This window comes from Neoarius graeffei, chromosome 3 (assembly GCF_027579695.1).
Source record: "Neoarius graeffei isolate fNeoGra1 chromosome 3, fNeoGra1.pri, whole genome shotgun sequence".
NCBI lineage: Eukaryota > Metazoa > Chordata > Actinopteri > Siluriformes > Ariidae > Neoarius > Neoarius graeffei.
Window position 1 is genome coordinate 87246211 of NC_083571.1, and position 22272 is coordinate 87268482.

Sequence of the window (22272 nt, forward strand, 5' to 3'; positions counted from 1 at the left end):
TTTACTGAGCTGGCGTCTGTCATGTGGCCTTTCTAATACCATGAGTGACTGAGAGAATGAGCTCGAGAAGGAAACTATTAGGGTTTAGAAAGGTCTCAAAACATATGCTACCCAGAGGTAGCAAATATAGAGAAAAAGGTAGTGGGCCGAGAACAGCATATTAAGGAACACTAGACTTCACTTTTGTATGCATAGAGCAGAGGTGGGCAAACTACGGCCCGCGGGCCACATCCGGCCCGTTGGCGTTTTTAATCCGGCCCACGGAAGACAATCATATAAACACGATTGAGCAGATCTATAAACTATAAGCATCAGTGTTATCACGTAGACAGGTGTTCTAGAGATCCGTCTTTCCAGTCAGTCGTATTCACGCGAGATTACATTTGCAGAATGGTGCAGCGCGTGCCATGGAAATGATTCTGGCGCCCGTGCCACTGATGATCTCGAGAACACAGGATAAAACTTTACAATGAGTGGTCCTAAAAGAAGAAAAGTGGACAGTGAGTGCAGGGTGTTCAATAAAGAATGGACAACTAAATATTTTTTTGTTGAAGTCTGATCAAAGGCTGTATGCCTTATTTGCAAAGAAACCGTTGCAGTTTTAAAGGAATATAACATCAAACGGCACTTTTCCTCCAAGCATGCTAATTATGCTAACAACCAGTCAGTGCAAGAACGGACGAATACAGCTCAGCGGTTGCTGAGTGAATGTGAGTATTAACACTTTCGCTTTTTAAAACTATGTTGGAGCTGTAATAAGATGGTAGTCACATGTTTACAGACATAATAATATAAAAAGTATAACTCTTAGTAATTTTGGTTGTCGTGGGTGGCTGCTGTAGTGCTGGTGTTTGTTTTTATGTGTATATATTTTTTGATGTGCCAATCTATTGAACTGCAAACATTTTTCTGCTCTGCCTTTGTTGACTGAGAACTAAAATAAATGTCAATCTGATCTGCATTTGGGTCTCTGTCAGTGAAAGGCCTTACAATAACACTAAAGCTTTTCCGGTTTATGTTCGATATGTATGAATTTGGTGCTGGCCCGGCCCGCCTGGCAAATTTCAAAAGTCAATGTGGCCCCTGAGCCAAAAAGTTTGCCCACCCCTGGCATAGAGAATTCACCATTTACTACGATGGTTTACAATCTAATCATTCAAATGATCATTCAAATAGCATCTGAGCCAGGAAAGAGCCATTTTGTTAACTCCAACAAAATTTTCTAGTGTAACTAGAAGCACATTATGATCTATGCAATCCAAAGCTGCAAGGTCAGGCAATACAAGCAAGGAGAAACAACCCTGATCAGAGGCCAATAATAGACCATTTACCACTTTAATGAAAGCTGCCTCTGTACTGTAATGATGCCCAAGTCCTGACTGAAAGATTTCATAGATGTTATTCCGATGTAAGTATGAGCCTAATGACTGGGCTGTACCTAAAGGATTTACTGTAGGTATATAGCCAATGCTAAAGGAGGAGTTGATTATTTTAATAGAGTTTCCATTGCTTCTGGTAGTATCTGTTTGAGGAAATGTGCATCTGTTTAAGGATCGAGTACACCGCATTTTGCGTTTTCCGTTTCTGGTTGAGAGTACGCCGTGCGCGTTTTGGCTGCCACTTCTCACTGGAACTTTTCAGTTTTCTTTTTTTCCTTTTGTTTTTTTCTTTTGTGTGTGTTTGTGTAGTTTGATATTTGCTTTTTGTTTGAGTGTTTTGTCTGCATTAGCGCTGTCGCCTCACAGCAAGAAGGTCCTAGGCTCAAGCCCAGCGGCCGACAAGGGCCTTTCTGTGTGGAGTTTGCATGTTCTCCCCGTGTCTGCGTGGGTTTCCTCCGGGTGCTCCGGTTTCCCCCACAGTCCAAAGACATGCAGGTTAGGCTAATTGGTGGCTCTAAATTGACCATAGGTGTGAGTGTGAGTGTGAATGGTTGTCTGTGTCTATGTGCCAGCCCTGCGATGACCTGGTGACTTGTCCAGGGTGTACCCCGCCTTTCACCCGTAGTCAGCTGGGATAGGCTCCAGCTTGCCTGCGACCCTGTAGGACAGGATAAGCGGCTACAGATAATGGATGGATGGATGTTTTGTCCACCAGTTGTGGCATAGCTCCAGACCCAGTTTTGGCGTCGGTTCCCTTCAGGCCTTGGTGCGCCCTGAGTGATGCCTGTGCTCCTTGTTATGGACTACAGTGAACTCGTTGCTCTTTTTAGCATCGGGGTTGTCCAGCGCTCTGTGCGACAGTGCTTTTGTGCTTGGTGTGGTGCTCCGAGTGATGTTGCCCGGTGGCATCGCAGTGGCTATGCAGGTGGTTTGGGAAATACCAGCACTCTGTGTGGCAGCGCTCCTGTGCTCGCTTTGTGGATCCATGGCACGGTGTTCCGAGCGATATTACCCAGCGGTGTCACAGTGGCTGTGCAGGCGGTGTAGGATTTATCTTCATGCACCTGGTGGGACTGGGGTAGCTACACCATTGAAATTACATCCTGACCCTCTTTTGGTGGACTCCCCCCAATTGTAAATCAGTGTTGGGTGTGAGAAAGGTGCTATGTAAATTGAACTGATTATTATTGCACAGGTTTATGATAAGGCGTAATTAGTGAAATTAGTTTAGTCTGTTAAATTGGAGTAAAAGATTCTAATCAGTCTACTGACATGGTTATATCGTTATCTGCATATTTAGTTATCAAATTTCTGACTTTAAGTTAACATTCTGAAATGTTTGTCTCATAATCTTTTTTTTTTCTTTTCTTGCTACAACACACTTTGTATTTGTGCTTCTGTGGCAGTCTTGTTCCCAGTTAGCTTTGCTACTGTATTAAATAAGAATTGCAGATTATTTTTGTTAACAACTATCAGGGTGGAGAGACATGCTGATCGAGCAGCATTAAGAGGCTTTCTATAGTTATACTAAGTCTATAGTTTAGTTGAATTTATATTTAAAATTTTGAGTGGTCTCATTTAAGGTGCAAGTATGATCACTATACCAGTGTACTAGGTTTTCCTCTCCAATTTATTTTTCTTCGAAGATGGACTACATTATCTAGAGAGTACCAGGACACTGGCACTAAGCATTCAGTTGCCTGATCTGGTTTTGTGTGGTCTGACAATGAACCAAGTCGACAACCGGGGGAGATCTTCAATATAACTGCGTAGCAGTAGCTAATGTGATTGTATGCTGGAAGGGATAGCATGGCAGGGTGCATGTATTATGTATGAGACATATTATAAATGAAGTAGTATGAGCTAGCTTCAGACTGGGATAGTGTAACTATGTTGTCAATATTTAATCCAAATGTCAGTATTAAATCAAGGGTGTGTCTGCCATAATGAGTGTGTCCTATAACAAGGCCTTTCCCTGATGAAAATCAGGAGAACTGCTCTCGCTAGTCCTCTCTAGTGAGTGAGTGCACATGCAGCAATCTTCTCCATTAGAGTGCTAACAGTCCACTTTTTTTTTCTTTTACAAATAAAGCTATGACTAATGACAGAAGAAGAATGATTGAACATCATGCACTTGACACACTGAACAAGCTCAGTGTGGACCATTTCAAAAGTATTACACTTACCTTAGTCAAAGTTTTCTGGTGAGATTTCAGATCCTTTGTGGATGGCCTCCGTTTCCATCCATCCATCCATCCATCCATCCATTATCTGTAGCTGCTTATCCTGTTCTACAGGGTCGCAGGCAAGCTGGAGCCTATCCCAGCTGACTATGGGCGAGAGGCGGGGTACACCCCGGACAAGTCGCCAGGTCATCGCAGGGCTGACACATAGAGATAAACAACCATTCACCTACGGTCAATTTAGAGCCACCAATTAGCCTAACCTGCATGTCTTTGGACTGTGGGGAAAACCGGAACACCCGGAAGAAACCCACGCAGACATGGGGAGAACATGCAGACTCCACACAGAAAGGCCCTTGCCGGCCGCTGGGCTCGAACCCAGGACCTTCTTGCTGTGAGGCGACAGTGCTAACCACTAGACCACCGTGCTGCCCATGGCCTCAGTTTACTGTCTTTAAATAAAGAAAAAAGTATTCTTGAAAAATGGCGCCACGGTAGTGTAGTGGTTAGCACTGTTGCCTCACAGCAAGAAGGTACTGGGTTCAAGCCGAGCGGCCGGTGAGGGCCTTTCTGTGTGGAGTTTGCATGCTCTCCCCGTGTCCATGTGGGTTTGCTCCGGTTTCGTCCAAAGGCATGCAGGTTAGGCTAATTGGTGGCTCTAAATTGACCGTAGGTGTGAATGTGAGGGTGAATGGTTGTCTATGTGTCAGCCCTGCGATGACCTGGTGACTTGTCCAGGGTGTACCCCGCCTCTCGCCCATAGTCAGCTGGGATAGGCTCCAGCTTGCCTGCGACCCTGTAGGACAGGATAAGCGGCTACAGATAATGGCTGGATTGAAGTATTCTTGAAAAACAGAAGTGGCTGTGAAAATGGAAAAAGAAAATGACAACAAATGATAGTGTTGAAATTACTGATGATAATATCCTGGCCAATGATATGAAAACAGGAACTCATTACATTACATTAGAATTATTTGAGGAATTGTCAAAATATTCCCTTCCCTGTAAATAATTACTTTTATGTATGCTGCAGATTTTATGGAGAAATCTTAGAGCTGATGTATAGTGAAAGCTCACAAAAGAAGAAGCAGCCTTTATTTGTCACATGCACACTCAAGCACAGTGAAATTCATCCTCTGCATTTAACCCATCTGAAGCAGTGAACACATTCACACACACCCAGAGCAGTGGGCAGCCATACTACAGCGCCCAGGGAGCAGTTGGGGGTTAGGTACTTTGCTCAAGGGCACTTCAGCCCCTTGCATTATTTTGCAGTTAGAACCTGTGGGTTGATAAAATGACATTAATGCTTAATTACAGTAGAGCAAGAGATGTACCATGTTGTGTGTTTTATAATTTGTATAAATTTCTTTTTCCTTTAGATTTTGTGTTGCATTTTTTGTATCATATGCATATCAACGGGTGTGTGTCAGGTAAGTCAAAGCATTATTTCATGAAATAAAAATGAAATAACAATCCTTCCTCATGTGCTTACTAGTTTTATTGCTTTCTAACTTCCTTGCTTCCTTTCTGACATACTTTACTTATTAACAAACTGACTGATCAACTGACTGACCGACGAGCTAACTTATTTATTTGGAGTCCAAAAGACTGAGACCACATTAAAAATCTATTTTTATTTATTTATTTATTTATTTATTTTATTTTATTTAAAACTGGAAAGAAACAAAGTTTTAGGATTCCAAAAAAGATGGGACAGGGGCAATTTAGGGCTAGTAATGAGGTAAAACAATTAAATTATGATGTGATTTGAAACAGGTGATGTCAACAAGTGATTGTAATAATGATTTGGTACAAAATCAGTATCTAGGAAAGGCCTAGTCTTTGAGGAGCAAAGATGAGCTGAGAATCTCCAGTTAGTCAACAAATGCATGAGAAAATTACTGAAATGTTTAAAGCCAATGTTCCTCAAAGAAAGGTAGGAAGAAATTTGGATATTTCACCTGGTACGGTGCATAATATTATTAAACAATTCAAGGAATCAGGAGGAATTTCGGTGTGTAAAGGGCAAGGGCCCAAGCAAGCTGAACACTCATGAACTCTGATCCCTCAGACGGTACTGCATCAAAAACCATCATTCATCTATAGCTGATATAATCACATGGGCTCAGGATTACTTTGGCAAACCTTTGTCAAGCACTACAGTACAGAGTTACATCCACAAATACCAGTTAAAACTTTACTGTGCAAAAAGGAAGCCTCAATGTTAACTGTGTCCAGAATCACCATTGACTTCTCTGGGCTCAGAGGCATCTGGGATGGACCATCACACAGTGGAAACATGTATTGTGGTCAGCCAAATCAGTATTCCAGGTCATTCTTTTTGAAAGAAATGGATGCCATGTGCTCCAGACCAAAGATGTAAAGGACCGTTCAGGCTGTTACCAGCAAGTCCAAAAGCCAGGGTCTGTCATGGTATGGGGTTGTGTCAGTGCCCTTGGCAAAGGAAACTTACACTTCTGTGATGGCAGCATAAATACAGAAAAGTATGTTGAGATTTTGGAGCAAAATATGCTGCCTTCAGACGACATCAATTCCAGGGATATTTCAGTAAGACAATGCAAAACCACATTCTGCACACATTACAAAGGCATGGCTACAGAAGAAGAGGGTGCTTGTCCCCTCTGTTTGATTATTAACAAATCATTGTTCTCCGTTTTAATTTCAATTTCAACATACTGTGCTGTCCCAACTTTTTCTGATTTGGGGTTGTAGGTCACTATTTGAATGTATTGACCATGTTAACTCCTTTTAAAAAAGATCATATTTTCCATGAGTTTTATCACTCCCATTGAAGCACGTGTTCAGATGACACACTGATGGATTTGATCTAATATGGATCATCAGTTTTTTCACAAACTTCTACATCAATAGTCTGTGTCAGCTCAAGTGCACACTATCATTAAAGGGGAAAAAAAGGGACATACCAAATTCAAACAAAGTCTGAAATTCATGTCAATATTTCCAAGATTCTACATTTCACAAGTTGTTACTGATGATAACATTTGTGTTAAATTGAAAACGAATGCCAAACAGAAGCATTTTCACTTGTGGACTTAGACATCTGAACCCTACTGTATTTAATTTTTCCTTTCTTCCTTCTATTCTTCCTTATTTACTTCCTTTTCTATTTACCAATTTAGCAAAGTCATAAAACATGCTATTTGTTACATCACCCACAATTTGTTAAGTATTAAAATTATGAATGAAACAGTATTTTAAATTGCATATGAGAGTTACATCTTGAAAGCTCAGCACCTTTTCTGCCATGTCTAGCATTCATTATTGTACATTTAATTATTTAAAGGAACAGTCCACCGTACTTCCATAATGAAATATGCTCTTATCTGAATTGAGACGAGCTGCTCCGTACCTCTCCGAGCTTTGCGCGACCTCCCAGTCAGTCAGACGCAGTCAGACGCGCTGTCACTCCTGTTAGCAATGTAGCTAGGCTCAGTATGGCCAATGGTATTTTTTGGGGCTGTAGTTAGATGCGACCAAACTCTTCCGCGTTTTTCCTGTTTACATAGGTTTATATGACCAGTGATATGAAACAAGTTCAGTTACACAAATTGAAACGTGGTGATTTTCTATGCTATGGAAAGTCCGCACTATAATGAAAGGCGTACTAACACCTTCTGCGCGCTTCGACAGCGCATTGATCTCTGAGCTCCGTATCAATGCGCTGTCGAAGCGCGCAGAAGGTGTTAGTACGCCTGTCATTATAGTGCGGACTTTCCATAGCATAGAAAATCGCTACGTTTCAATTTGTGTAACTGAACTTGTTTCATGTCACTGGTCATATAAACCTATGTAAACAGGAAAAACGCGGAAGAGTTTGGTCGCATCTAACTACAGCCCCAAAAAATACCATTGGCCATGCTGAGCCTAGCTACATTGCTAACAGGAGTGACAGCGTGTCTGACTGCGTCTGACTGACTGGGAGGTCGCGCAAAGCTCGGAGAGGTACGGAGCAGCTCGTCTCAATTCAGATAAGAGCATATTTCATTATGGAAGTACAGTGGACTGTTCCTTTAAAACCAAACCATTTTAAAATCCATCCTGAACACCAAGATGTACGACAAATAATTATCCACCTCTTCTGTTTTATTTTATTTATTCATTTCATGTTTTTATTGCTTCTTTATATCATAATTCTTTCTGTCAGGGGACACAAAGATGGGACAAAGATAGCTGTATGATTTCCCACAAAAAAAAGGTAACAAGACTTTTTTTCTCAGTTTAGTCCAAAGTAGTGTTCCAAGACTGTTGTATTTTTAAAGGCTTATTCACACTGGGCGCATCATGTCTCATGTAATGTGTTGTGTCACATCATACAATGTTTCAAGACTTCTATTTATAAAATCATTTCAGTCCACATCGGCTGCATTGGCATTGCATCAAATTCCAGCTTGTGTATGAGTGATGAGATATTCCACAGAAAATGGAAGTAATGACCAGGGGGTGAGCTGTGGTTTAGAGGGAGCGTGGTTATCGGCAAGGGTCTCTGGTAGCTCTCAAACTGACTTATTACATTAATTACTTAAGATTCAATAACTTTATTATGAAGATTTCCTTTAGAATGAGATCCTTAGCTTTAGGAGCAGCACGGTGGTGTAGTGGTTAGCACTGTCACCACACAGCAAGAAGGTTCTGGGTTTGAGCCCAGTGGCTGACAGGGGCCTTTCTGTGTGGAGTTTGCATGTTTTCCCCGTGTCTACGTGGGTTTCCTCCGGGTGCTCTGGTTTCCCCCACAGTCCAAAGACATGCAGTTTAGGTTAACTGGTAGCTCTAAATTGACTGTAGGTGTGAACGTGAGTGTGAATGGTTGTTTGTTTCTATGTGTCAGCCCTGCAATGATCTGGTGACTACAGTGGCCCCCACTGTAACCCTAGCTGTATAGGCAAGAGCCAAGGGCTATTGAAATGGAGATCAGTGCCACACCCATATGCTTTAAAGAGTTGGTTAGTACTGGGACAGGAGACTGCCTGGGAAGACCATATTCTGGCATGAGAGGGATTTTGACTTGAAAAATCATTTGACATCACAGCAACTTGTTAAACAAAAACTACTATATAAAACCATCAAGTAACAACCACCATATATATATATATATATATATATATATATATATATATATATATATATATATATATATATATATATATATATATACAAACTGTAAAAATGCATGCTATTAACACCACTAAAAATTTTTTTAAAGCAGCCCCAAAACTACCATGACAAATTAATCAATTAAATACTGAAGCACCTCAGCTTTAAATCTCTCTACAGAACTACTTTCAACTATGTTTCAAGGCAGATGATTCCAAAGTCTAATGGTTCTAGCAAAAAAAAAGAAGAAAAATAAACATCCTTAGTCGCCTTATATTGTTTGAACTTAAAATTATGATTTGAACAGATACTAATTCCAGTATTATCATGAAGACATAAGTAACTATTTATTCATTATTATACATAACAATATTCGTTATTGTGCACAGTTAGTGGCAGGGTGAGAGGGATCCCTGATGAGTTACCAAAGCGTGTGACAATGCAGCAAGTTAGGATGGTCTCCACCTATAGAAACTCCTGAGGATCCCCAATGACATGATGAATTTCCTCAGCCTCTTCAGGAAGTACAGCCTTTGCTGTACTGTGTTCTGTGACTAGGATAGGTCCTCATTGATATGGACACCCAGAGACCTGTGGGTCTCTCAACCACTGACACTGTCTGCCTCAGACCCTCTGATCAGCAGGGGTGTGTGTTGTCTTTTCAGTCTCATCAGGTCTACAGCCATCACTTCGGTCATGGGGTCTTGTTGATGTTTAGGGTGGCATTCTTTTACTGTGATCAAAATTAATGATGGTGTTATCCACATGGATGGCAACACAGTCCTGGGTGAAGAATGTGAAAAGCATTGGGCCAAGGACACAACTTTGAGGGTGCCTGTGCTCATAATTAGAGTGTCTGAGATTTACTTGCTATGGTGAACTACTTGGAGCCTTCCAGTGAGGAAATCCCAGATCCAGTTGCACATGATGGAGGCCAAGGTCACATAGCCTCATTGTAAGTTTGGATGGGATACTACTACTACTACTATGTTGACCTCAGTTGGGCAAAATAGCAAACTCTCCACTCCTCTCTATCCATCATTAAGGTCCTCAATTCAATGGTGTTGACCACTCCAGCATCTTATTTGAGGACATCCACCATTGTTTTAAGTGGCCACCCAGGGCCTCTTCTGCCATGTGTGGGCTCCCATAATACCGTTACAGATGCTGGGATCTCTGGATGTCAGAGGCAGTGGCCAGCTAGCCTGAGTCGCCTTGCTGCTATTTTGTCTGAGATGCTAGGGAGGTCACCATATAATTCTTGATTGGTGATGCGTTGCTGCCAGTTGATATTGTGAATGGCCCTAAGCATTCTTGTATACCACCCATCTAGGAACTTGGTAAGGGGAGTCGTCAATGTCCAGGCCTCACAGCCTCATAGAATAGGATGGATTCAATGGCTGCTGTGAATATCCTGGCTTTTAACCCTCTTGATAACTTGGATGTCCAAACTCTTTTCAGGTTGTGGAAGGCTCTCCAAGCTTGTACCTTTCTCTTTTTAATGCCCCTCTCTGTGTTCTCCATTCTTGAGGCAAGGTATCTAAAGTTATTGACTTTGTTAAAGATGTTCACCACTGCTAACTTTGAGGGGAGTCAAGGATGTTATACTGAAGGCCATGAATTCAGTCTTCTTGGCATTGAGGTGCAGGCCTGTCTTCCCGCATTCAGACTCAACCCTCATCAGGAGAGACTGGGCATGGCTTTGGATGAGATGATTGTATTAAAAGCTGAGCTATAGTCAATGAAAAGCATTCTAACATAGCTGTCATTGTTTCCAATTGGGAGAGAGTTGTATGCATGGCTTTTGAGATTGTATCCTCTATGGATCTGTTTAGTCTATATATAAATTGTAAGGGGAGAGAGTTGCACTGATGTAGTAATCAATGATACATAAATGCAGACTCTCCCATTCTTGCAAATGCATGATCCCATCTGTGAGTGAACTGAGCTGAATTGCAGAGTCCATCCATCATCTGTAACCGCTTATACTGTGCAGGGTCACAGGCAAGCTGGAGCCTATCCCAGCTGACTATGGGCAAGAGGCAGGGTACACCCTGGACAAGTCGCCAGGGCTGACACATAAAGACAAACAATTGACACTCACATTCACGGTCAATGTAGAATTAACCTGCATGTCTTTGGACGGTGGGGGAAACCAGAGCACCTGGAGGAAACCCATGTAGACACTAGGAGAGCACGTTAACTCCACACAGAAAGGCCTTCGTCAGCCACTAGGCTCGAACCCAGAACCTTCTTGCTGTGATGCAACAGTGCTAACCACTACACCACTGTGCTGCCCATTGCAGAGTCCAGTGTATCCTATTTTAGCCAGATTTCTGTAAAAATAATGGTGAGGGCTCTTAACTCATCCATTTTGTTTGCGCACGTTGGCCAGCAGTAGGCTTAGTAGAGACAGCCTGGTAGCTCAAGCCTTTAGCTTAGCATGTAATCCTCCTCTCTTGTATTTTTTCTTCTCTTAGTTCAGGTGAAATGGAGTGATATATTGTCTGGGAAACAACATATATTCTATGACTATACCAGGTATTTCTCACTCAAAATGCAATTTTATTTCAAAATAATTACCAAGGGTGGCACGGTAGTGTAGTGGTTAGCGCTGTCGCCTCACAGCAAGAAGGTCCTGGGTTCGAGCCCCGGGGCCAGCGAGGGCCTTTCTGTGTGGAGTTTGCATGTTCTCCCCGTGTCCACCTGGGTTTCCTCCGGGTGCTCCGGTTTCCCCCACAGTCCAAAGACATGCAGGTTAGGTTAACTGGTGACTCTAAATTGACCGTAGGTGTGAATGTGAGTGTGAACGGTTGTCTGTGTCTATGTGTCAGCCCTGTGATGATCTGGCGACTTGTCCAGGGTGTACCCCGCCTTTCGCCCGTAGTCAGCTGGGATAGGCTCCAGCTTGCCTGCGACCCTGTAGAAGGATAAAGCGGCTTGAGATAATGAGATGAGATGAATAATTACCAATAAATTATTCGTTCACAAAGTGCTCCCTCTCCCTCACTGCTATTTATACAGTCTGGCTGACATGCAGGATATGCAAAATACATGTCTGCCTCTAAATATCAACCAGTTGAAAATACTTCAGAAGGCTGTATAATGCACATATCCTCAATTCAGATGTGACTTATTGCCTTCGTAGGCAATATTTCAGACACACCACTTAAATCAGGTGTTTATCGAAAAAGCCTAATTTAAAGATGTATCTAACAGGCTCCCATTATCGCTACGTTCACACTGCAAGGCTTAATGCTCAATTCCGATTTTTTTGTGAAATCCTATTTTTTTGTGAGGTCGTTCACATTAACAAATATATGCGACTTGTATGTGATCCTCAGTATGAACGAAAAGCGACCTAAAAGTGTTCCACATGCGCATTGCAGGATACGACGATGTCACACGCAGTGAGCATGGCCAGTGTTTATGGAAGTAAAACCGCCCGGTTGCGGTATGACCCATCCAATCTAGCTTGAATAGCTGCATCCCCCCAAATGGAAATCAGCTCCCTAACCTCTGCGTCCTTCCATTGAGAAGATTCAGAACCTTCACAGCCCGAAGCGTCCCTCGCATTGATGTCATGCGCAGGGGCGCAGATACGTTTTTTGAACTGGGGGGGACGAAGCAAACCAACCCCAACCCCGATATGCCTGTCAAACTTGTTGTTAGTAACCATAGCAACCAAGCTCGAGCTCGCAACCTGTGCAGTCTGCACAGCTCAACCAACCGAATATCAGTCTTTGTTTTATGTGAGTTGTTGCAACTATGTATACACTGCCGTGCACCTCAATAAACTGAATGGTAATTAGTCTTTTGATTTTTCCGTGACGTTTGCCTTATACAAAGAAAGACAGCATAGACGTTTTTTCCTCCCTATAAGTGGGGGGGACCGAACGAGGTGAGTTTAAATCTGGGTGGGACGAGTCCCCCCCTCTATCTGCGCCCGTGATTATGCGCCATGTTGTTGTAACTTTTTTTGAGAGACCCGCCGCCTACTTCAGCGCAGAATAGTGACGTTTGTGGCTTGTTGATGACGTGTAAGTCGGATGAATGCGACCTGGCGGTTCAGACTGAAGTCGCATATGAAAAGAGCGGATAGGGATCGGAATTAGGACCACATATCCAAACGGCCTGGGTCGGATTTGAAAAAATCGGATCTGTGTCGTTCATATTGTCAATAAAAGATCGGATACAGGTCACATATGGGCGAAAAGATCGGATTTGAGTCACTTCAGCCTGCAGTGTGAACGTAGCCTATGACGTCTTCACTTCAACTGATGAACAGTGTCTTTATTTTATAGTCTACTGCTACATGGAGACCATATGCACATTCTATCCAAAGAAGTGCATTTCTGTATACAAGTACATGCAAAAGCTATGTCAGAAGCTGTGGGTTGTGAGTGTTTACAATGGTGTTGTTAGGTGTTTGCTCAGGTATTTTCATTTTAAATATTATTCAGAAATTAATGAGTAATGCTGTATTGGGTTTTATTCTCTAACAGATGGACATCAGTGAATATGACCTTCACTTGATTCTCAAAATCCTGTCCATTGGATTGGTGGATGCGGACCCTGACGTTCTGCACCACTTAAAAGAGTACCGAGACGTATACAGAATTTCAGCCTGAGAGTGCTACTCTCATCCATAAGACACATGAGCAACAGTCATGATACTTCCGCTCTGACTAGAAGGAGAACACTTCATAGAAATAGTTCAGGACATAAATGATGCTTTTTGTTACATTAGAGCAGGCAGGAGATTTCACTGTCTGCATCATGTTAAATGGTACTTGAGCTAAGAAACTGTAAAATGTGCAACCATAATATTCCACTTTTAGCACTGCAGCATTTCTTTAGAAAAACAACACAAATTTACAAAAAAAAAAAACACACATGCAATTTTATTAATTGGAGAACACAAAATTGCAAATTAAGAGCATGGAAAATTCGCTCTCACCTTGATTAATGAAACAATTAAATAGTATAAATACTACATTAAATTCTAAATAAACAACTCTATTGGCCTTGATATCTAATGTATCTGGAAGTCCTTTAATGGCTTAACTGATGTGTTTTGTACCAGTCATCAACTTATATGAGTTCCACTGTATCAAAATGAGGCTTGTCTGGGAATAAAGGGGACAATTGTCATTTACTTTTTGTAATGTGATTCCTTAAAATGAGATTGTATTTCATCATATTTTAATACCTCAAATTGCACTGTTTTTCACTGAACCCTCAGATCAACAGGTCATTAATGATGAGGAAAAGCTCCTCTTGATTAGAAATTGCATACTGTATATTTTTGAATAGGTAATATTAATGGAAGAATTTTTGGTATGACATTTATAATTATACCAGTTCTCTGATAGCAGATATTGTTGTCTGCTTTTGGTTTTGAATTACCTGTTTGATATGTGAAGCCGTGGTTGTCTTCGCTTGCAAAGGACAAAGAACACCTGAAATGTGTTATCCTTGTGTTAAACAAAACATTTTTTACACAATAACATCAACTGCAGACTAGTGTGATACACTCATAGGGTGATGTTTTTATGTTTACATAATTTTGACATTTACAATCCAGTCTAATTTTACTTTTTACATTTACATGACCTGTTTGATATGTGAAGAATCTGGAGAAATCTCTGTATGCAAGAGACAAGGCTGAAAACTGACATTGGATGTCTGTGATCTTCAAGCCCTCAGGTGACACTGCATTAAAAGCAGGCATGTGTCTGTCGTGGAAATCACTGTATGGGCTCAGGAACACTTCAGAAAACCACTGTCTGTGAAAACAGTTCATTACTGCATCCACAAATGCAAGTTAAAACCAGATATAAACAATATCCAGAAACACTGCCACCTTCTCTGGACCCGAGCTCTTTTACGATGGATTGAGGCGAAGTGGAAAATTGTCCTGAGGTCTGACAAATCAAAAGTAGAAATTCTTTTTAGAAATCATGGACACCACGTCCTCCAGGCTAAAGAGGAGAGGGAACATCTGGCTTGTTATCAGTGCATAGTGCAAAAGCCAGTATCTGTGATGGTATGAGGGGGCATTAGTGCACATGACATGAAGCTTGTACATCTGGGAAGGCATCATTAATGCTGAATGATATATACACGTTTCAGAGCAATATGCTACCATCCAGACAAAATCTTTTTCAGGGAAGGCCTTCCTTCTTTCAACAAGACAATGCCAAACCACTTTCTGCACATATTAAAACTGCATGGCTCTGTAATAAAAGAGTCTGGGTGCTAAACTGGCCTGCCTGCAGTCCAGACCTGTCTCCCATTTAAAACATTTGGTGCATTATGAAGCACAAAATACAACAAAGGAGACCCCACACTGTTGAGAAACTGAAATTGTATATCAGGCAAGAATGGGACAACATTTCTCTTTCAAAACTACAGCAATTGGTCTCTTCAGTTCCCAACTGTTTACAGAGTGTTGTTAAAAGTAGAGGTGATGCAACATAGTGGTAAACATGCCCCTGTCCCAACTTTTTTGAAAAGTGTTGCTGACATCAAATTCAAAATGAGCGTATATTTAAAAAAAATCTGTTTCAAAATTTGATGTGTTGTCTTTGTACTATTTTCAATGAAATATAGGGTTTCTATTATTTGCAAAGTATTGCATTCTGTTTTTATTTACAGTTTACACAGCGTCCCAACTTTTTTGGAATTGGGGTTGTAAATTATTAAGCTATGTTCTGATAGTTATCAGCTTGGTGTGATCCATGAGCTCTTTCACCCTGTGCAAATATTTAATATAATATTGAAGTTTGGCATCATAAAAACATTTTTTTGTTTACTCTAGGACAAACTAAGACATAATTCCTGTAAAACACTACCTTATTTAAATAGTGATAGATATCTCCATCACTGAAAAACAAATCATATAACAATAATCTGGGAAACAAATTAGTAAGGTATAATGTACAGTGAGTTGGTTATTATTGCAAAATAAATCCCAACATGGAAAGACCCCAGCATGAAGTGGAGAGGTCTTGAATCACCCTGAAGGGTTTATCAAAATCAAGTGTTCAAATGAGTCATGTAATAATAATAATAATAATAATAATAATAAATAACACACCTATGTTAACACCAGACAGCTTTAAATAATAATCTGTAATGGTTTTCATTCAGTAGCAGTAAACATTGCAGGAGACTACAGAATATGCCATTTGAGAATTTGCCTAACATGTGAAACCTACTTTTGCAAACTCGTCCGAGGATGTTTTGCAAATTTTCACAATATAGATGTCAAACTATTCAGGAGAGGGTAAAAATCAATAATTGTTAAAAAAAATTAAGATTTGTAAACAATGAATTCTAAGGAGGTGGAGCTGGTTTACTCAAATAGTTGGACTTCATGATTGGTCATAGGGATTTGAAAAGGACTGCAAATGTCATTGAAAGGGGACAGAGTTAAGTTCAAATAGCTGTTTCTCTTGAACCAATCTTCTAATCTGAAATTGGATTTGGTCAGATTCAGCCAATCAGCCTTTAGCAGGGATTTCACACAACTAGCATTGTGCTATTATCACAAACCTTGATAAGTATGTTCATTTATGGCCTCTTTATTCATCTATGTAACCTGGCTAGAACTGGAACCTGGGGGCACTATTTGCAAAGAGTGCTTGGGCCCCACAGGTCACTACTTTCAGCTACAGTATATTTCAAGCTTGGTGTTAGTAAACCTAATGGCTTTGATCAATGAGCCTTGTAATCATGCTGTTACTTAAATAAATCATCTGCAAGATCTGCAATAATCTCAGTCAGTCTGTGGTAACAAGCCACCTGCTTTTATCATCACTCAGCTTAAATCCATTTATAAGAAACACGTTTTTTGTCTATGAAATCTGGAAAGAGCTAGAAAATTATTTGCTAAGAACAATCACATTTTCCTGTCTAAATCTCTTCATCAAATTACTTGGATCTCTCTGGCAAGTGCTTTCATCTTGAAAAGAAGTAGATTAATATTAGGTGACTTCCAAAAGTTTTTGTAATTTGCTATATTAGCAAGAGCAATAATATGATTTACACAGCCCTTGATCTCGGAGGATATACAGGTATAACACCAAGACTTTTGAGTTATGTAGTAATAGTTGGATCACATTTGCTGGCTGTTAGTCATGGTTTGCACATTAGAACCTTTATTTACACAATAGATGGATGTTCCCAGTGGTCCAATTATGGTATCGTACATCAGTGTTTTCCAAAATGTAACCTACAATTTCCTTATGCTACGTAAGGTTAATCAGTCTGTCACTAAAGAAAATGGGTCAAATATGGGTTCACTCAACATAATCATCCCTCTCAGACTGCCACAGCTTTTGTTTTCATTTGTTTAATTGAACTGGTGCATGTGTACTGCAAAGTAGCTTATGTTTGACTGATCTGGCATTAACCAAGTAAGTAAACACACCCCCTGAACCTCAGAGCGCCATTTGGAAGAAAACTCCACTTAGCATTTACATTGAGGTAGACCAGATACCACACGCCTGGTGAAATGTTCAACTATTCAAATGGCTCAAGATTCGCCTGCTTTTAAATATTGTGCTGACATTTCAGCAGTGGCAGAGAATCTTGGGTAGAAAACCAGGCACACACAAGCAAACCATATCCTGCATTCCAGTAGTGTTTTAAGAAACCCTGTTTCGAATTGCGATCATTATTTCCTCTTGGGGGAGTCCTCTTTGTTTTTGAAATACTTTATTAGGGGCCAAGCAGCAAAGGTGCAGGCACCTCTAGTGTTTCTATGGTTTATTATTATTATTATTATTATTATTATTATTATTATTATTATTATAATAATTATTATTATTATTATTATTATTATTTCAAGCATCTTTCTTCCGTATAGGATGTCTATGGCAGCCTATAGAACCATATGGTAAAAAGTTATGAAATTTAGCATACTGATTCTGGACAGTTTCATGATTCTTCTCAGTAAATTTCATGTTGCCACCTCAAACTCGCTAGCGCCACCAACTGGTCAAAGTTTGACATACATTTTTGCTCATAACTTTTGAACCGTACATCCGATTCTCAAAAACTTGGTATCCCTGGAATCCTTGGGCCAAGCCGATTCCAATGCACCCTATGACGTCATTTTCCGCCTGGGTAGATTTTCCGCCATTTTGGATTTTGTTAAAATTGAATAAAATGCTACTTCTACATTTTCTTTGACCGTTTTTCATGAAAATTAACATGGACCATCTTCAGACTATGCTGCATATAGGGTCTATTTTTTGGAGCGATTGATTAAACTGTCACTGCACAGCAGCCAATCAAATTTAGTGGCGAAGATGCCAAACAGGAAGTGAGCTCATATCTCGGCAGCCCTTTGACATATCTCAACCAAACTTAACGACATAAAGCCACACCCCTCCAGAAGGGTCTGCACCAAATTTGGTGCAAATTGACCAGTAGGGGGCGCTATAATTTGTAAAAACGTGTTTTGGCTCATATCTCATGTTGTGTTTTGGTTAGAAACAAAATTCCAATGCCTGATCACACTGTTGGATGCCCCATTGAAGGTCATTTAAAAATTTCAAGGTCAGCACAAGTTATGACCATCTCTCCAACATAACATCAATCTCTTAGCATGTGGCTGCTTGGCCCCACATTGCTGCTTGCAGCTATATTATTCTCATGAGTTTTGTGACCGGTGGTAACTCCAGTTAACTTGGGCCTTCAGAATTGCAGTGTTCAGGAGCATAATTTGCACAACCACTTGTTTATTATTCAGTTATTCATCTTAAAGCAAATTATTTAGTAACTACTATGAATTATTTAGTAACTGCAGTGAAACTAGGAGGAAACTTAAGGAGTTAAAATAATAAAGAATATGTCTTTTCATACCCATGGATTTATTATATAAAATAAGGGTTATTTTTTTCTGTACTAGCCAGTTAGCTCAGATAGCACACAGCTAATCAACAAATTTGATAGTTGAATAACTATTTAATAACTATTTAATAACCATTGCTTCAAAAAAAAAAAAAAACACGTTTGGAGTTTGCCCAACAGCATGTGGCAGACTCCCTAAACACATAGAAGAAGATTCTCTGGTCAGATGAGACTAAAATTGAACATTTTGGCCATCATGGGAAATGCCATGTGTGGCGCAAACCAAACACTTCCCATCACCCTGAGAACACCATTCCTACAGTGAAGTATGGTGGTGGCAGCATCATGCTGTGGGGATATTTTTCATCTGCAGGGACAGGAAAGCTGGTCAGGACTGAAGGAAAGAAGGATGGCACTAAATACAGGGCAATTCTGGAGGAAAACCTGTTTGAGTCGGCCAGAGGTTTGAGATTGGGATGAAGGTTCACATTCCAGCAGGACAATGACCCTAAACATACTGCTAAAGCTACACTGGAGTGGTTTAAAGGGAAACATTTAAATGTCTTGGAATGGCCTAATCAAAGCTCAGACCTCAATCCAATTGAGAATCTGTGGGATAACTTGAAGATTGCTGTACACCAATGCAACCCAACTAACTTGAAAGAGTTGGAGCAGTTTTGCCTTGAGGAATGGGCAAAAATCCCAGTGGCTAGATGTGCTAAGCTAATAGAGACATACCCCAAGAGACTTGCAGCTGTAATTGCAGCAAAAGTTGGCTCTACAAAGTATTGACGGGGGGGGTTAATACCTATGCACACTCCAGATTTCTGTCTTTTCATCTTAATTATTGTTTCTGTCACAATAAAAAAAATTGCACCTGTAAAGTGGTCGGCATAATGTATAAATCAAATGGTGCTAACCTCCCAACAATCCATTTAAATTTCAGCTTGTATTGCGACAAAACAGGACAAACAACAAGGGGGATGAATACTTTAGCAAGACACTGTACATATACAGTTGTTTGAACTTAACCATCTCTCAGGATTTTCATGTGCAACAGTCTGTATATTTACACAGAATGGTGTGAAAGACAAAAAACATTCAGTAAGCTACAGTTCTGCAGGCAGAAGTGCTTTGTTGATAAGAAAGGTTAGAGGAGAATGGCCAGAATCTTTCGAGCTGACGAGAAGGCTAATGTAAGTCAACCAATACTATGAACAAAAAATCATCTTAGAAAACATGACACATCCAACCTAGGGGTGGATGGGCAGCAACAGCAGAAGACAACATTAGGTTCAACTCCAAATAGGCTGTTTCACAATCAGGGTAAACTTTTCGGGTCCACAATAGTCCAAAAATCAAACCTCAGATTTTTGTGTTTCTCTGCTGCCAAAAATTACTTTCTGAGGTGGAAATGAACTGCAGAATTTTAGAGCTACAGGTTATATACTGGGCGTGTTATTTGTGGTGAGAAGACAGCATATAAGTGTATTTCTAAAATTGACTCACTTTCCTATAGTCCACAAGAGTAAGGTATACAAAGTGAAAAACTGTTGAAATGGATGTGATTTTAAGTACAAGTTTTCAAGTACAGTGCAGCAATGTTTGTACATGGTGGTAGCTGTAATAACAACTGAAGTGGTGACGATCCTTGTGTTTTTCTGGAGAGGGCACTTTTTGACAGATTCACATGTCAACCACGTGAAGCTCTGCTGCAAATATGTCTTGCATCTGTTTCAAGTCCTGTTTTTTACTGTGCAACAACAAAGTATTCTGCTTCAAAGGAGACAAATATTTTCTTAAAAAATAATCTACAACCCCGCATGGGTTTCCTCTGGGTGCTCCGGTTTCCCCCACAGTCCAAAGACATGCAGGTTAGGTTAACTGGTGACTCTAAATTGACCGTAGGTGTGAATGTGAGTGTGAATGGTTGTCTGTGTCTATGTGTCAGCCCTGTGATGACCTGGCGACTTGTCCAGGGTGTACCCCGCCTTTCGCCCATAGTCAGCTGGGATATGCTCCAGCTTGCCTGCGACCCTGTAGAACAGGATAAAGTGGCTAGTGGTAATGAGATGAGATGAGACTCTACAATCTCATCATATGATAAGTGTTTTCCAGAGAGGACATTTTTGATGGACAGAGGATACTGTCAGAGGCACTTGGCTTACAAAAAATTTAACTTCCCCTAAATATCTTTCTATTTTGAATGAAAGTATATGTCCCAAATTAAAACCCTATAGTACTAAAAATGCAATTCTGAATTTAACCAGTAAAATCTAAGTGTAATAATGAAAGTAGAATTAAATAAAATTACCACAAGGTCAAAACTGAGCCTAAATTTGACTCTTACAAACATATTTATAAATACTTATAAGCGACATTAGTGCTGTAGGTAGGGCTGGTGCGTCCCTGTAAAAGAAAGTATAAGAAACTCTAGCATAATTTTATATAAGTCCTGGGTATGACTTTGAACTGCAACTGGTGGTGAGTCTCAGGTCCAGAAGGACTTGAGTATTGGGGGAAGTGGAGTTACCCCTTAATCACCATTCCCCCCAGGTTTGCTCTGACCCAGAGTGGTAGCACCTGCCTGGGTTCCAGCTATGGGTTAAATAATACATCACCAATAAGGTGCTGGCAGCAGAGCACTTTTTGGTGCATTGTGGCAGGTGAACCCAACAGGGTCAATGGCACACCACCAGATGGCATGCGGAAGAGCCACTCAAATGGCCAATGGATGGCATCACTTGGTAAGTCAGTTGTCACTGCAGGGCAACTTCCATACCCATCAGGTTTGTGGCACTTTTGTGCACCACTTGGCATCAGGTCTCGAGATCCAGAAAGACAACATGATGGGGGCACAACATTGTTTGTCTTACCTTACTGTGCAAAGCACTTCACTAGGAGAGGAGAATAGTATATGAAAGCTCATGAGGCTGGGCATTCCATGGCAGCTCAGCCAAGCAATTTATACCGCTGCTGCGGATGGCTCTGTCGCTCTGGTGCAGGTCTCACGGCCCATCTGCATTTCTACACATCCTAATGAAGCAGTCGTCATCACTAGCAATGGATAGCCGCTGCCGCCAATGATTCAAAAAGACAACCATGATTGTGAAACAGCCCAGATGATATTTTATCAATCTTAAAATATTCAGTTTTGGAGATCATGTGCAGACTGTAGAATGTACAGTAGTTGTGCATTCTGAGATGGTTTCCTGCTCACAATGGTTGTAAAGGGTATTTATTTGAGTTACTGTAACATTGCTGTCAGCTCGAAACAGTCTGGCCATTTTCCTATGACCTCTGGAAAGACATAAAGAGTGCCCTCTGCTGTGAGTGTGGGCACTGTGGCTGCCTCATCTCTCCAAACATGCCATGGATCAATGTGTCCTACAACAGCAGGAACAACACTCATTGCCAGAACAGTCACTGACAATAACAATCTCTGATGTACCTCACAGGGATCCAACTTTCATATTTTAATCAGTGTTATTTTAGACCAGCTCTCTGTTCATCCTGTCAGTGGAGTGGATTTGTTATGATAGCCGGGGTCATGTGAAAGTGTGCCCAGTATATATGCAGTGTGTATCTCAGCTCATGTGTGTGTGTTTTGTTGCCTGGCCTCCTGTAGTCCCATGCTCTAGAGAGGGAAATGGCTGCTTTTATCTGTTCTTTTGAAGTGCCCCAACTACCTGCATTTGCCAACTTCACAA